This window comes from Otolemur garnettii, unplaced genomic scaffold (assembly GCF_000181295.1).
Source record: "Otolemur garnettii isolate 467f Iridium unplaced genomic scaffold, OtoGar3 scaffold00159, whole genome shotgun sequence".
Taxonomy (NCBI): domain Eukaryota; kingdom Metazoa; phylum Chordata; class Mammalia; order Primates; family Galagidae; genus Otolemur; species Otolemur garnettii.
Window position 1 is genome coordinate 163208 of NW_003852554.1, and position 13530 is coordinate 176737.

The window sequence follows — 13530 nt, forward strand, 5'->3', positions numbered from 1 at the left end:
CAGTTCTCTCCATTCTGGGCCATGTGGAGGGCCCAAGAGAACATGCTGAGGTCAGACCTCCCTGCTCACATGACCAGCCAAGCTGCCTGGGCCAGGGCTCCCTGAGGGAATTTGAAACTTGGTTGGGTTCCATCAACTCCAAAAATAGCAGCCGACCCTACCCTCCCCTAGCCAATGGCCTCTGATCAGGTTCCAGGAGGCCCCAGTAGACTCCAGATATGAGTGGCAATGAGCTTTGACCTTGAAGCTGCTCTGAGATGATGCAATAGCAGCAATATTCATTAACTACCTGTCGTGTGCTGGGAGGAGGGCACAACTGTGAGTGAGGGCTGAGAAGCATGCAGTCCATTTTACAGATGAGGATACTGGAGCTCAGAGATATCAAGAACTTACCCAAGGTCATGTTGACAGCTAGCTTTGAGCCTGGGCTGCTTCTGCTAGTGAGCCCACTTCCCTGAAGAGAGAAGAGTACTCTCAAGACCTCAGAGGGTCCTGGGCAGAGAAGACAAACTCCATCAGCTTCCAAAGTGATACTCCCCGGAAGAATGAGATCCAGGCTCTTAGAAACAGACTTGAGAGCCAATAGACACCCAGGAGAACGGTCTCGTCCGTTGGAGCCTGTCAACTCATCTATAGAATGGGAATCACACCCACACACCAGGCAATGCTTGAGCAGAGACTTTGGAGCCAGGCAGATCTGATTTAGATCCGGGGATCTGGTACTTCCTAATGACGAGACCTTGGATAAGTCACAGAGTCCCCTTTCTGAACCTATTTCCTCATTTATTTGTTCCACAAATAGCTTCTGAAAAATTGTCCTAGTAGCTGGGGATGTCAGTGAGAAAAGCAGACAAAAACCACTGCCCTTGTCAAGTTTATATTCTAGAATTCTAAAAAAACACCTCATTGGGTTGCTGTGAGCATAAATTGGAAGAATGTACCAGTAACTAATAGTGTCTGGTAAATGATAAATGCTCAGTTTAATGATACTGTAATTATGATGTGAAGATGCCTGGGCAATACTCAGCGAAAAAACATTTAATGTGATTTGAAATTAACTATTTCATTTAACAGACAAGGAAAATGAGTCCAGAGAAGACATGAAACAAACATCTGGTTGCCCAGAATGGCAATGGAAGGTTCTCAACTCTTAGTCTGGTGTTTGTGTCACCATCCACCAACCCCAGAGGGCTATCTCTGTCTGACAAAGGTAGCCAGGGAGGGAGGTGGGTAAACTAAATCTTATGAACAGTAAGTTTATGTTCTGGGCGTTGGATGGCATAAAAACTTAAATTTCGGGTGGCACCTGTGGCTCAGTGAGTAGGGGTGCTGACCCCATATGCTGAGGGTGGCAGGTTGAAACCTGGCCCCGGCCAAACTGCAACAACAACAACAAAATAGCCGGGCATTGTGGTGGGTGCCTGGAGTCCCAGCTGCTCGGGAGGCTGAGGCAAGAGAATCGCCTAAGCCCAAGAGCTGGAGTTTGCTGTGAGCAGTGACGCTACAGCACTCTGCTGAGGGCAACAAAGTTAGACTCTGTCTCTAAAAAAGAAAAAAAACAACAACCTTAAATTTCTAAATTCTTTCACAATTTTCAAAACGCTGTCATAGGTATTATCGTCATTTCACTCCACCAGGCAGGGACGTTTTTTATTCACCTGGCTTATACAAAGTAGGCCCAAAATATTAGTTGAATGAGTTTCAAGTTATCAATTATAGCTAATTGATAGATTTCAGAGCACAAATAGATCATAAATCCCTTGGCACCAAATGTTTCCTGCGTTCATCGGTGCACCGGAGACTTCCCAGGCTTAGCCGCCACACGGGCACATGGGGGATGGGATGATGGCGGGACAAGATGATGGCGGTGTGGAGTGATAAAGAACTGAGGCCACGGATGCTGCTCAGGGCCGGCTTCACGCGTGTATGACACATGCATTTGCACAAGGCCCTTTGTCTGGTTTAATCCTCTGCGGTCACCACCTTGAAATTTTGCTTGCTTGTTTGCTTTTGTGTGTGTGTGTGTGTGTTTTTTTTTTTTTTTTGGAGACAGGGTCTTTTTCGGTTGCCTGGGCGACAGTGCAATAGCTCGCTGCACCCTCAAACTGCTGGGCTCAAGCTATCCTCCTGCCTCAGTCTCCTGGGCAGCTGGGATTACAAGCACATTTCACCACGCCCAGTTAGTCCTTCTTTTATTTTATTTTTTCTTTTGTTTCTTTTTCCTTCCTTTCTTCCCTCCCTCCCTTCCTTCCTTCTTTCTTTTTCAAGATAGTGTCTCAAGCTGTCACCCTGGGTAGAGTGCTGTGGTGTCACAGCTCACAGCAACCTCCAACTCTTGGGCTTAAGCAATTCTCTTGCCTCAGCCTCCTGAGTAGCTGGGACTACAGGCGCCTGCCACAACGCCTGGTTATTTTTTGGCTGCAGTTGTCATTGCTATTTGGCAGGCCCAGGCTGGGTTCGAATCCACCAGCTCCGGTGTAGGTATATGTGGCTGGCGCCCTAGCCGCTGAGCTACAGGCGCCAAGTCCAGTTAGTTTTTGTAGTTTTAGTAGAGACAGGTATTGCTCTTGCTCAGGCTGGTCTCAAACTCCTGACCTCAAGTAATCCTCCTCAGCCTCCCAGAGTGCTAAGGTTACAAGTGTAAGCCACTGTACTGTACCTAGCCTTTGAAATTCTTAAAAACTGTTAAACAAGGGACCCTACCTTTCACTTTGCACTAACCCTCTAGATAATTTATGTAGCACTGTGCTCTGGGGTGCGAGGTAGCAGTCCTTGACCTGCCATGGTCCTGGGACTTGACAGAGGCTTGTCGATTCTGTGAACCAATGGCTGAGTCACCAACAGACAGGAAGAAAGCCAGACCATCAGAAAGGTCTAGCCTGTGACTACAAATCTCTGAGCATGGAACAAAGCAAGAGAGAAGACAGGTTCGAGAGAGATTCCGGGGATAGAACTGTAATCCCCAGAGAAGGTGTATGATCTCTGGGAGGGACAGACAGACTCTTTTAACAATCAAAATGTAATCATCCTATGTAAAATACACCTCAATAAAGCTGCTGAAATATAATCATAATACTAGCACTTACTATGTGCAGGGAGCTGTGCTAAGTACTTCATTGAAAATATGGAGGATTGGCTCGGTGCCTATGGCTCAAGCAGCTAAGTTACCAGCCACATACACCTGAGATGGCAGCTTTGAATCCAGCCCGGGCCTGCCAGACGGCTGCAACCAAAAAATACCCGGGCGTTGTGGCAGGTTCCTGTAGTCCCAGCTACTTGGGAGGCAGAGGCAGGAGAATCACTTGAGCCCAGGAGTTGGAGGTTGCCGTGAGCTATGATACCATAGCACTCTACCCAGGGTGACAGCTTGAGGCTCTGTCTCAAAAAAAAGAAAGAAAGAAAAGAAAATATGGAGGATAGAAGAGTGGCCGAGAACACAGTCTCTGATCTGGGGGAGGTGGTGGGAGGGGCTCATGCCTGTAATTCTAGCACTTTGGGAGGCCAAAGTGGAAAAATCGCTTGAAGTCAAGAGTTCAAGAGCAGCCTGAGCATCATGGTAGAGATTGTCTTTACAAAAAGTAGAAAAACTAGCTGGGTATTGTGGCATGTGCCAGCTACTGGGAGAGGAGGATCACTTGAGCCAGAAGTTTGAGGTTGCCCTGAGCAGTGATTGCACCACTGCACTCTAGCCCAGGTGACAGAGCAAGACCTTGTCTTAAAAAAAAAAAAGAAAAAGAATACAGTCTCTAGAGCCATCCTGTCTGCATTAATCTTGGCTCCTCCATTTATTAGCTCTGTGGCCTGGGCAAGTTACTTGTCTTCTGTGTTTTGGTTTCCTCATTTCAAAAACACAGATAAGAAAGACATCGACAGCACAGCATGGCGGTTCCTGCCTGTAGTCTTAGCACTTTGAGAGGCTGAGGCAGGTGGATCATCTGAGTTCAGGAGTTTGAGACCAGCTTGAGCAAGAGCAAGACCCTGTCTCTACTACAAATAGAAAAAACTAGCTGGGCGCTGGGGCAGGTGCCTGTAGTCCCGGCTACTTGGGAAGCTGAGGCAAGAGAATCTCTTGAGCCCAAGAGTTTGAGGCTGCTATGAACTATGATGATGCCACGGCACTGTACCCAGGGCAACAGAGTGAGACTCTGTCTAAAAAAAAAGAAAAAATGGTGGGGCCTGTGGCTCAGAGGAGTAGGGCGCCAGCCCCATATACCAGAGGTGGCAGATTCAAACCCAGCCCTGGCCAAAAACAGCAAAAAAAAAAAAAAAAGAAGAAGAAGAAGAAGAAGAACAGGAAGAAGAAGAAAGATACTTACCTCTCAGAGGATTAAATTATTGTGAGGATTAAATGAGTTTATATATGTGAAACAATGTCTGACATGCACTAAGTACCATATATAAATGTTGGTGATTATTTTATTTAATTTTCAGAGCAATCTTATGGCGTAGGCATTATTTCACATTATTCCCATCCAATAGACATTTAACCTGAGCCTTAGGAGAGCTAAGTGACTTGCTGATCACAGAGCGGTTAAGTAGAGGAGAGGAGATTCTGCTGTAAGAGTTAGGTCAGACTTCACGACCATTATGCCTGGTGTTTAGACCAGAGTAGGATCTGGTGAGTTTTTGTGAAATTAACCAATTATTGTTTCTTTCAGCTCTGAGGTTCTAAGCCTCTGGGAAATGTGTGCTCTGGAGAAGGACTCAGGAACCCAGCCATCCTCGGATTTCTTAGGAATTGTTGGCCTCGGCATGATGAAGCATCAAGTATGTCCCACTCTTGGGGGATTAATTCCCCTGATTAATTCAGACCTTCTGAATAATCACTGATTTGCTCCCTCCTTCATCCCTCTGGGCACTGCTCAAGCTCTAGTGTCATCATCTCTTTGGACTCTGAACTCAGCCCCATTGTATCCTAACCCTGGGCTCTCATATCTGCATGGCGCTTCACAATGTACAAAGTATTGTCAAATTCAGTGGTTCATTGGTCTGTGAGGCAGACTTCCTGGCACACAGCTCAGTACTCATGCCAGGCCTCCAAATAAGCCCCAGCCATACAGGGCTACCTGCTCCAAGAGGCGACGGCTGAGTGCATGGGTGGGTCCAGTCTGAACACATGGCGGGGCTCAGTGAGTTGTTGCTCTCTGGTGGGTGTTTGGGGATCTTCTGAACCAAAGCACGGACTAAAAGGGCAAAGCCCTCATCAGGGAACATTCACCGCCACCTACATTGACCATCTTGGATTCAGGACACACACTGGGGGAGAATTGTCTGAAAGTAAGCAATCCCTCAGCTGCTCTAGACGGTTTTTTGTTTGGTTTGGTTTGGTTTTTGAGATCGAGTCTCACTTTGTCACCCTTGGTAGAGTGCCACAGCGTCATAGCTCACAGCAACTTCAAACTCCTGGGCTTAGGTGATTCTGTTGTCTCAGCCTCTTGAGTAGGAGGGGCTCGCCACCTGGCTAGGTTTTAGAGACAGAGATGGGGTCTCACACTTGCTCAGGCTGGTCTCAAACCTATGAGCTCAGGCAATCCACCTGCCTCGACCACTGCCATGCCCAGCCCCTTTTAATTTTTTTTTTATTTTTAGACAACAGGATAGAGTTCATTGACAGGGACAAAGACAGATAAGCGTGATGAGCAAAAGAGGGTGAATAGAAGAGGGAGAACAGAACCTCCAGCAGCAGAGAGGGGGAATCCAAATCAGAAGCCTCCTCTAGAAGTTTAAAAAAATATCTGCGTGAATTTTCAACTGTAGAGGGCTGTGGCTCCATACCTCATGCCTGCCACAGAATGTACTTTGCCCAAATTGCTATCAAGGATTATATCCAGGATTCTGTAGAAAATACAGTAGAGGACAGCTGCAGTGGCCCTTGGCTATAAGCCTAGCATTCTGGGAGGGGCAGGCAGAGGGGGTGGATCTCCTGAGCTTAGGAGTTCAAAGACCAGCTTGAGCAATAGCAAGAGACGCTGTCTCTACTAAAACTAGAAAAACTAGTTGGGAGTGGTGGCACACACCTGTACTGCAGCTGCTGGAGAGGCTGAGGCAAGAGGATCGCTGAAGACCCAGAGTTTGAGGTTGCTGTGAACTATGATCCCAGGCACTCTACCTAGGGTGACAGAGTGAGACTCTGTCTCAAGAAAAAAAAAAAAAGCAAAGAAAATACAGTGGTGGCCAGGCATGGTGGTTCACGCCTGTAATCCTAGCACTCTGGGAGGCCAAGGTGGGTGGATAGCTTGAGCTCACGGGTTGGAGACCAGCCTAAGCAAAAAACAAGACCCCATCTCTACTAAAAATAGAAAAACTGAGGCAAGAGGATCACTTGAGCCCAAGAATTGGAGGTTGTTGTGAGGTATGATGCTACATCACTCTACCCACCTCTACAGTATTAAATGTTCAGTGGAGTACCAGCTACATTTAATGAAAATAATAGCAAACAGTTAGAACTTACTGTGTATTAGGTACTGTTCTGAGTGCTTTATAAACTTTAACTTTTTTTTTTGAGACAGAGTCTCACTATGTCGCCCTCGGTAGAGTGTAGTGGCATCAGATAAGCAACCTCCAACTCTTGGGCTTAAGCAATTTTCTTGCCTCAGCCTCCCAAGTAGCTGGGACTATAGGTGCCTCCCACAATGCCCAGCTATATTTTACTGCAGTTGTCATTGTTGTTGTGTTTTAGCTGGCCTCGGCTGGGTTCAAATCCTCCACCTTCAGTATATGTGGCTGGCGCCGTAACCACTGTGCTATGGGCACCGAGCCTATAAACTTTAACTCTTAATTCTTGGGTCTTTTTACAAGATAGTGCTGAAAGCGAAGAAGGAAGCTCCTGCCCCTCCCGAAGCCAAAGCCAAAGCAAAGGCATTGAAGGCCAAGAAGGCAGTGCTAAAAGGCATCCACAGCCACAAAAAAAGAGAAGATCCGTACATCACCCACCTTGCAGCGGCCAAAGACTCTGAGGCTCCGGAGGCAGCCCAAATATCCTCGGAAGAGCGCTCCCAGGAGAAACAAGCTTGACCACTATGCCACATCAAGTTCCCCCTGACCACTGAGTCCGCCATGAAGAAGATAGAAGACAACAACACACTTGTGTTCATTGTGGATGTCAAAGCCAACACGCACCAGATCAAACAGGCTGTGAAGAAACTTTATAACATTGATGTGGCCAAAGTCAACACCCTGATCAGGCCTGATGGTGAGAAGAAGGCATATGTTCGACTGGCTCCTGATTATGATGCTTTGGATGTTGCCAACAAAATTGGGATCATCTAAACCAAGTCCAGCTGGCTAATTCTAAATATATAACTTTTCACCATAAAAAAAAAACCAACTCTTAATTCGCACAATAACTCTGTGATATAGGTACTATTTCTATTCAATTTACAGAAATTCCATTGTACTTGCTATGGAAATAAAATAGAGATGGAAAGAGAAAGATATTGATACATATTATTGATCAGTTTAGGCCTCAGGATGAGTGTGTCATGGAAGAGGTAAATCTTCTCCCTCCATTGGTCTCAGTTCCTAGCACATCAAAAAACCCGTGGCTTCTATATCTTGCCAGGTTGAGTGTGATTCTAGTGTGTAAGGATACCTCTTGCCCCTAAGCAGACCAACCTCTTTATCAGTTATCTCACCAAAGAAACAGCCATGTATGCCATTATTAGAGGAAAAACTGGCTGTGCTATCATTGAGAGGTGGTTCTATATTTTACTTATGGGTGATTAAAAGGATTTCCAAGGCTAATTGTGATTATACATGGTTTCTTAGAACCTTAGCTTGGATAAGCTTTGACTGAACCTACCAACCTTTTCAGTTTGCCTGGGACTGAAGTGTTTCCTAGGACTTGACACTTTCTGTGATAAAACTGAGGACCTTCTGGAAAAGCTAGGATAAATTAGTCATTCTACCACAGAATACATCTCTGGGCCCATTGTGAGAGTTCTGTTGAGGCCACTGTCCGTTATATCATTCTTTATGAGGCTCTCAGGCAAAACTTTGGTTTTCAAACCGAGAATAGTTGTATATCCTCTAAGGAGTAAGCGGTTTGTTTTATCCTGTGAACACTGTGAACTGTCTAAGTGAACAGGTTTCCCTTTTTGCTTTGGCTGCTGGAAGTCTTAGAGCTAAGTCTGTGGGACATAAATTTAGCTGTGTAGGTCACTATGTTCTGCACTTTTTGTATCATTCCAGGCTCCACTTTGTTTCTGCCTTTTTATTTTTTCCCTCCAATCTTATCTCGCCCCTCCTTAACGATCTTGTTTTATTATAAATGTCTTTCTGGATCAAGGCAGGGTAAAATTAAACAGTTCTTAGCTTAGACTCTATGGACTCTGACATGAGTCATTGATACCTGAAATAATGTGCAAAACTTATGTGTATAAACCTTCTTTCCTGGGAAGAAGGGCTCAAGGAGTAGGGCGCCGGCCCCATATACGGGGGTGGCGGGTTCGAACCCAGCCCCAGACAAAACTGCAAAAAATAAGACAGACAGACATCCTGGGAAGAAGGAGCCCCAGATTTTAAGTTTCTTTAAGGAGTCTGCATTCTCCCCAAATATGAAGAGCCACTGATATTAGTGAACCAGGAAACAGATAAATGTGGAGGTTTTTTGTTTGTTTAGCAGGCCCTAGCTGGGTTCAAACCCACCACCCCTGGTTCACAGGGCTGGCTCTCTAACCATTGAGCTATGGGCACCCAGACCAAATAAATGCTTTTAGTTGGGCTCGGTGCCCATAGCACAGTGATTACAGGGCCAGCCACATACACCAAAGCTGGCGGGTTCAAACCCAGCCCAGGCCTGTGGAACAACAGTGACAGCTGCAACAAAAAAATAGCCAGGCGTTGTTGTGAGTGCCTGTAGTCCCAGCTACTTGGGAGGCTGAGGCAAGAAAATCGCTTACGTCCAAGAGTTTGAGGTTGCTATGAGCTGTGATGCCATGGCACTCTACTGAGGGAGATAGCTAGAGACTCTGTCTTAAAAAAAAAAAAAAGGAAAAGTAATGCTTTTAGTTGGAAGGTGAATGTTTCACTTGTAGTGCTGGTATTTGAAAACATTGGCCTGATGGCAGGAGGATGTTGGTTGGGCAGTACATCGGAATGGTATGTTAGAAGAATGAATGTTAGTTGAATATAAGGCCCCCCAGGATGGGTTGATGAAGTGACAGAATGTAGGGTGCTGGAACATTAGTGTGTTAGAATATTCTGGAATGTAACTGGGTCTCTAGAACACCTCCTTCCAGATGTCCTAGCATCTTTCATGCTTATATCTCAATTGTATCTCAAGCTTGGACCTCCATCTGATTCAGCCTTTGAATCTCTAATAGCCCCTGGCTTAGGGCTGGGTAAAGGCCCAGTAAAGAACCCATTGGCTGCTGGGACTTCTTGGTAGTGGGCACCTGCCTGGTACATGGGCTTCTGAACCACCTATTCCCTTCTGACTGGGCCCACTCTCCTTTGTCATCTGTCTCAAGAACCTTATGGACTCAGGACCCCGGTAGATTACCTCATCTACTTCTGCGTCTTCAGTGTGTGGTTCGGGGGCTGCCCAGAGGGGAAGCCCACCTTATTGCTACTTTAGGGTTGCCTGAGTGAGCTGGTGGAAAGAGGACAGACTGTCTGTAGATGGGATTCTTCGGGCTGGAGGTCAGCTTCTGGGGTTGTTAGGCTGAAGGCAACTCGGGATCCTTGAGTTCCATCAGGGGCAGAGGAAGCAAGGTCAGAATTAGCTGGAGAAGAGGGGAGGCTACCAGAGGAACCTGATCCAAAGGCCAAATCCAGGAGCTAGGGTAGGACAGAGACTGATGACCTTCAACCTGGAGTTCAGAATGGGAGAGGATAGAGGAGGAATTGGGGTGAGGACTGAGTTCCTAAATGTTCTCTCCTCCTTTCTCCATCCTCACATTCACATAGCTAACATTTGCTGAGGGCTCTGTGGCAGGTCTCTCTGTGCCCTGGAGTTAACAGTCTGTCATGGGGAGACAGGCACATAGACAATAACATATGTCATTGCCATAGGGAAGCTGTTGGGGCTGCAGGAGGCCAGAGGAGGCCCCAACCCAGCTTGGGAATCAAAAAATTTTCCTAGAGTACTGTCTGAGCTGACTCTGGAAGGAATCGGAGAGGGGTGGGGGCATTTATAAAATGGGAAGGCTGCCTAACGTAGATGGAAATTTCCCAGTGCCTAGGTATAGCCCTCTGAACAAGGTGCTAATGATCACAGACTGTTCAGTTCTTTGGGTCGCACATATTTGATCTGCCCTGGTCTAATTACCTTCAGACTTCTCTCCCCAGCTATTCCAATAACCCACAAATTTAAGTCTGTTACAATCCGTTCCAACCAGGAGAGTATATATAATTGGCTCTTAACATATGGAGACATTTCCAGATTTTGAGAGAACAAGTTTCTCTGGAGGTGCAAAGCCTGCTACCTCCCAGCCACCCTGCTGCTATGTCCTTTCTTTCTTTTTCTTTTCTTTTTTGAGACAGAGTCTCACTATGTCACCTTGGGTAGAGTGCTGTGGCATCATAGCTCACAGCAACCTCAAACTCTTGGGCTTAAGCAAGTCTCTTGCCTCAGCCTCCCAAGTAGCTGGGACTACAGGCACCCGGCACAACGCCTGGCTATTTTGTTGTTGTTGTTGTTGCTGTTGTTGCAGTTGTCATTGTTGATTTTAGCCGGCCCAGGCTGGGTTTGAACCTGCCAGCCTTGGTGTATGTGGCCGGTGTCCTACCCACGAGCTACGGGCACTGCCTGCTATGTCCTTCCTTCCTGGTCCACACCTTAGCCAACCCCTGATCCCACAGCTGGGTGGGTCATTTACTCCTACAGGGATCAGCTCAGTTACTTCAACTTTAAAGTGAGCTCCACACTGGTGGGATCACTAAAGTTGAAGACAAAAGAATTGTATGCAAACCATGGCTGTTGCACCGATGATTCGCAGGAGGTGCTGTGCAAGGCTGGGCAGGGCGCTTCCCTCTAGAACTCAGCTTTCCCATCATTGGGAGGGTAGAAAGGATGCGGAGATGGCTAAGCCCTCACACTCCCTCGACAATCTATGTTGAATGCTGGATGTCCTGTTTTTAGTCTGCTTCTTTGAATTAGAGGCCATGTGATAGGGTATATTCTAGATATAGGAGACTGGACATGATTCTGGCACAGACTTGCTTTGTGAATTTGGGACAGCCACGAAACCTCCCTGAGCTCCAGTTTACTCATTCTGTAAACTGAGCTTTTACAAGGTTCCAGTGAGCTAAAAGCAACGCGATGATGGTGGTGGTGGTGGTAAGGGTGATTTATCCACATAACAGTCGATCTCTGAGATGAAGTAGAATTGTGACTATTGTCAGGAAGTTAGGAGCCAGCTCCAGAGCTGGAGGGACTGTGAACAAGTCTTTGAAAGCTTCCAGCATGGCTAAGGAAACATTCCCAGCAAGAGCTACTAATGGGAAAGGGGCATCAACCCTTGTCCATTTGTTCCTTCCATTCCTGTAAGGTGGATGTTACCCATTTACTGTCTGGGTAACCAGGAAATAAATCTTTCAGGGACCCAGGCTCTCCACATGTAAAATGTAATATTACCCGACTTGGGGTCACTCAAGGCTATAAGTGGACACACAAACTTTTTGCCTATCTGGAGGAATTCCAAGCTACACGAAGCTGAAGGAGGCAGCAACTCCTTCTGATGTTGTGGGCTTGGGTCGGGCAAGTTGATGCCCCACCACAGACGTCTATCTTAGTAATACACTGCATTTACATATCACTTTACATCACAGACACTGTTGAACAATGTATTATTGATATACTGGTAAGTCTAAAAACAACCTGGTGAGGACAGTAGGATTGGAATGTTGTTTTTAGAGAAAAGAGGAAGGCACTTAGCTCAAGGTAACCCCGTAAACAGTAGTGGCCTAGTACCCAGGTCTCAAGTCAACAGCCCAGGGCTGGAGATCTGGCGGTGTCCAAGCATGTGGGTGCACACACACACACACACACACACACACACGGTGCTGCTCCATCTGAATACATGGGTACCTTGTGTGTTAGCAACCTGAGTCAGTAGCTGCCTGTGAGGCCATCAGGGAGGGAACACTGTGTACCAGAACCTGCAGAAAGGACTGTTCCTGTAGCCACCTTGCTGGTTTGGGGTGTAGGGGGTTAGGAGGATGGTACTTGAGATGCAGGGAAGGGGTGAGGAGGGGACAGGTACACTCATCCTAAATTGGGGCCTCCTCTGCTGTCCCTGCTGGGCCCACACTGAGCAAGGGGGGTTTGGGTTCCTGTGGTATCTGGAAAGTGGCTTAATTGGACTTAATGGAAGAAAAATGTGCAATGAATATGGATAATGCACACGATGATCCCTGAGGAAGGCTGGCTGGAGGGAGGGTGATGAGCTGTAAGGCTGAGGGTAATTAGGCTGGAGCTCCATGGATGAGCCCAGGTGGTAGACCGCAGGAACAACTGCTCCTCCCTAGGGGCCTAGGACCCTCCTGCTGAACCACATCCCCATCCTGCCCTGGCCTTTATTTTCTTTTTCTTTCTTTCTCTTTCTTTTTTTGAGACAGAGTGTTATTATGTTGCTCTCAATAGAGTGCTATAGTGTCACAGCTCACAGCAACCTCAAACTCTTGGCCTTAAGTGATTCTCTTGCCTCAGCCTCTCAAGGAGCTGGGACTACAGGCACCCACCACAATGCCCAGCTATTTTTTGTTCTAGCTGTCATTGTTGTTTAGCTGGCCTGGGCCGGGTTCGAACTCGTCAATCTCAATGTATGTGGCTGGCGCCATGACCACTATGCTACAGGTGCTGAGCTTCTTTTTTTTTTTTTTTTGAGACAGAGCTTCATTTTGCCGCCCTCAGTGTCATCAGAGCTCACAGCAACCTCAAACTCTTGGACTCAAGCTATTCTCTTGTCTCAGCCTCCCAAGTATCTGGGAACTGCAGGCACCCACCACAACGTCTGGCTATTTTTAGAGATGGGGCCTCTTGCTTTGATCTCCTGAGGTCAGGCAATCCACCCACCTTGGCCTCTAGAGTGCTAGGATTACAGGTGTGAGCCACTCCAGCCAGCCCTGCCATGGCTTTTAGACCTTGCCCTCCCTTCTGGAGAGAGTCAGAGAATGTCAGATTCACAGGATTCTGGGATTAGATTCAAGCTCAGGATTTTAGAATCACAAACCTTTAGCATCACATAAACAATAGAAAATTTCAGAATCTAACAATCAGATAATGTAGGTCTTTCTCCAACCTTCATTTAGAAACAGTAAATAACATCTGTGGAGCATAGCACACTTTCCAAAGCCCTTTCACGTCTGTAGGGGTGGGTAGGAATGAGTGGTGTTCAATCTTCAGTTTAAGTCATGTGTGAGAGGTCAAAATGGGCTGGCTGAGATTGGAACCCTGTCTTGTAGGACAAACTGTTATTTTCCATATGCAAAGGTAGGAGACAGTGTAGAGTGCCGTGGCGTCATCAGCAACCGCAAACTCTCGGGCTCAAGAGATCCTCTTGCCTCAGCTTCTTTTTTTTTTTTTTT

The 13530-nt window shown here is 46.8% G+C and overlaps 1 pseudogene across 1 annotated transcript; it reads left to right on the top strand.

The window, feature by feature from the left end:
* Positions 1-4755: 4755 nt before the first annotated feature.
* On the top strand, positions 4756-7323 carry LOC111728460 (annotated as a pseudogene). The gene is made up of 2 exons (XR_002775743.1): positions 4756-4767; positions 6799-7323. The product of XR_002775743.1 is annotated as a 60S ribosomal protein L23a pseudogene (transcript).
* Positions 7324-13530: the final 6207 nt, after the last annotated feature.